Source organism: Giraffa tippelskirchi, chromosome 2 (assembly GCF_054371585.1).
Source record: "Giraffa tippelskirchi isolate mGirTip1 chromosome 2, T2T-mGirTip1v1.2.pri, whole genome shotgun sequence".
Taxonomy (NCBI): Eukaryota; Metazoa; Chordata; class Mammalia; order Artiodactyla; family Giraffidae; genus Giraffa; species Giraffa tippelskirchi.
This window is the reverse complement of record NC_137276.1, coordinates 164,370,468-164,374,107: the sequence shown is the minus strand read 5'-3', so window position 1 is coordinate 164,374,107 and position 3,640 is coordinate 164,370,468. Positions and strand designations below refer to the sequence as shown.

Genomic DNA, 3,640 nt, shown 5'->3' with positions numbered 1-3,640 from the left:
CTGAACTGAACTGAACTGAACTGAACTGAGTGTCATGTATCCAAACCATGTCATACAAAACAGTCTCACTGCCCTAAAAAACCCCAGTGTTTCAATTACTCAACTCCTCCCCCTCCTACCCCTTCCTCTTAGCAATCACTGATCTTTTTACCACCACTCTAATTGTGCCTTTTGCAGAATAAAATATTTTTATACAATATTTTATACAATATTTTTTGTATAAAAATATTGATGATGAAGATTTCCCTGGTGGCCCAGTGGTTAAGAATTCACATGCCAATGCAGGGGATATGTCATTTTGTGCGTGCACTTAGCCTCCTGTGAAAAAAAGAAATCTACATAAAAAGAAGACTAGCGATTAACATGAAGGGTAACCTGACCTTTGTCTCGGTGGGCACAGACTGAAGCCATGAGCAGGAGCCCCTAGGATGGGCCAGAAGAAGAGCATCTTGAGGCTGAAATGGCTTCTCTGTGGCTCTATGTGTAGGTAATTCCACCTGAGACCTCTTTCCTGAGTTGAATGCTGCAACTATCTCCTGGGCATTTCCCCCAGATATCTTTCAGACACTCCAAATTCACCTCTCCCAAACCAATCATTGTATCCCCAACCTGCTCTTTTTCTTTTTCCTGTTGAGATAAAATTCATCATTTTAACCATGTTAAAGTGTGCAATTTGGTGGTTTTAGTAGATTTACCATGTTTTGCAACCATCACCACTAATTCCAAAACATTTTATCAGCTCCCCAAACAACCCTATACCTCTTAAGAAGTTGCTCCCCATTCTTCTCTCCCCCAACCCCAAGCAATCACTCATTTCAATGGATTTGCCTATTCTCTGGACATCTCACATAAATGGAACCACTAAATATGTGGTCTTCTGTAGCTGACTTTTCACTTAGCACAAATTTTCAAGGTTCATCCACATTGTAGCATGTATCAGTACTTCATTTCTTTCTATTGTTGTTCAGTCACTCAGTTGCGTCTGACTCTTTGCGACTCCATGGACTGCAGCACACCAGGCTTCCCTGTCCTTCACTATCTCCTGGAGTTTGCTCAAACTCATGTCTATTGAGTCGATGATGCCATCCAACCATCTCATTCTCTGTCACCCCCTTCTCCTCTTGCCCTCAGTCTTTTCCAGCATCAGGGTCTTTTCCAATGAGTTGGCTCTTCACATCAGGTGGTCAAGTATTGGAGCTTCAGCTTCAACATTAGTCCTTCCAGTGAATATTTAGGGTTGATTTCCTTTAGGATTGACTGGTTTGAACTCCTTGTTGTCCAAGGGACTCTCAAGAGTCTTCTCCATCACCACACGTCAAAAGCATCAATTCTTCATCATTCAGCCTTCTTTATGGTCCAACTCTCACATCTATACATGTTGCTTAGTCGCTCAGTCATGTCCTACTCTTTGAGACCTCATGGACTGCAGCATGCCAGGTTTTCCCATTGTTCACCATCCCCCAGAGTTTGCTCAAACTCATGCCCATTGAGTCGGTGATGCCATCCAACTATCTTGTCCTCTGTTGTCCCCTTCTCCTCCTGCCTTCAATCTTGCCCAGAATCAGGATCTTTTCTAATGAGTCGGTTTTTTGTATCAGGTGGCCAAAGTATTGGAGCTTCAGGATCAGTTCTTCCAATGAATATTCAGGGTTGATTTCCTTTAGGATTGACTGGTTTGATCTCCTTGCAGTCCAAGGGACTCTCAAGAGTCTTCTGCAACACCACAGTTCAAAAGCATCAATTCTTCGGTGCTCAGCCTTCTTTACGGTCCTTACGTGACTCTCATATCCGTACATGACTACTGGAAAAACCATAGCTTTGACTATATGGAATTTTGTTGGCAAAGTGATGTCTCTGCTTTTTAATACACTGTGAAGGTTTGTCATAGCTTTTCTTCCAAAGAGCAAGCTTCTTGTAATTTCACGGCCACAATCACTGACCGCAGTGATTTTGGAGCCCAAGAAAACACAGTCTGTCATTGTTTCCATTGTTTCCCCATCTATTTGCCATGAAGTGATGGACTAAATGCCATGATCTTCATTTTTTGAATGTTGAGGGTTTTTTCTTTTTGGGGGGGTGGTTTACCAAATTACTTTATTTGAAGGAATGGTACTAAAGAAAGAACTTAAGTAGATGTTTTGTTACAACTTATAGAAAAGGTGAAGGTAACCCAAATATGCATGCACTGCCTTGGTGACCAGGGAAGTCACCTCTGTGGTGTGGGAAGCCAGCCTGAGTCTTAGCTCTCACTGTGTCCCAGGGTGTGCTTGTCAAAGAGGTACTCTGCCATGCCAGATCCAGGGGCCCCCATCTTGCGCAGTTTGGTTATGTGGTCACCCAATTCTTTAATGGCTTCCACCTGCTCATTCAGGTAATGAGTCTCAATGAAATCACACAGATGGGGATCATTTTTTTCAGTGGCCAGTTTGTGTAGTTCTAGTAGTGACTGATTCACACTTCTTTCCAAGCACAGCGCACATTCCATTGCATTCAGCCCATTCTCCCAGTCATCACGGTCTGGTTTCTTGATATCCTGAAGGAAGATTCGGCCGCCTCGCTGGTTCTGCAGCTTCATCAGTCTCTCAGCATGTTCCCTCTCCTCATGAGATTGGTGAAGAAAGTATGTGGCAGAGTTCTTCAAAGCCACATCATCGCGGTCAAAATAGTACAACATGGACAGGTAGACATAGGAGGCGTAGAGCTCCAGGTTAATCTGGCGGTTGATGGCGGCCTCCGAGTCCTCGTGGTGGTTCTGGCGCACCTGCGAGAGGGATGCGGTCGTCAAGGCGGGCAGCTGAGAAGGGGCCGTGGTGGCGGCGGCGGCGACGGCTGCGCGGCGCTGGAGCGGCGGCGGCGACCTTGGGCCGGTCGGAGGCGCTGTCAAGTGGTGACGAGGGCTGGCTCTGAGTGGCCGGCCGGGGTCGGGGGAGGGGGACGAACAGCCGGGTTCCGTTCAAGCACTGTTGAAGCAGGAAACCGCGGCGACTCTCCGCAAAGACTGTCGAATGTTGAGTTTTAAGCCAGCTCTTTCATTCTCCTCTTTCACTTTCATCAAGAGGCTCTTTAGTTCTCTTCAATTTCTGCCATAAGGGTGGTGTCATCTGCATATCTGAGGTTATTGATATTTCTCCCGGCAATCTTGATCCCATTTTGTGCTTCATCCAGCCTGGTATTTCACATGATGTACTCTGCATGTAAGTTAAATAAGCAGGGTAACAATGTACAGCCTTGATATACTCCTTTCCCAATTTTAAATCAGTACGTTGTTTCATGCCTGGTTCTAGCTGTTGCTTCTTGATGTGCATGCATATTTCTCAGGAGGCAGGTAAGGTGGTGTGGTATCCCTATTTCGTTGAGAATTTTCCACATGGACAGGTAGACATAGGAGGCGTAGAGCTATGTTGTGATCCACACAGTCAAAGGCATTAGTGTAGTCAATGAAACAAAAGTAGATGTTTTTCTGGAATTCTCTTGCTTTTTCTATGATCCAGTGGAATTTGGCAATTTGATGTCTGGTTTCTCTGCCTTTTCTAAATCCAGCTTGTACATCTGGAAGTTCTCAATTCATATATTGCTGAAGCCTAGCTTGAAGAATTTTGAGCATTATCTTGCTAGCTTGTGAAATGAATGAGTGTAATTG

At 44.8% G+C, this 3,640-nt stretch overlaps 1 pseudogene across 1 annotated transcript; it reads right to left on the bottom strand.

The window, feature by feature from the left end:
- Positions 1-615: 615 nt before the first annotated feature.
- LOC145538843 (ferritin heavy chain pseudogene) lies at positions 616-2,953 on the bottom strand (annotated as a pseudogene). The gene has a single exon (XR_014077275.1). The product of XR_014077275.1 is annotated as a ferritin heavy chain pseudogene (transcript).
- Positions 2,954-3,640: the final 687 nt, after the last annotated feature.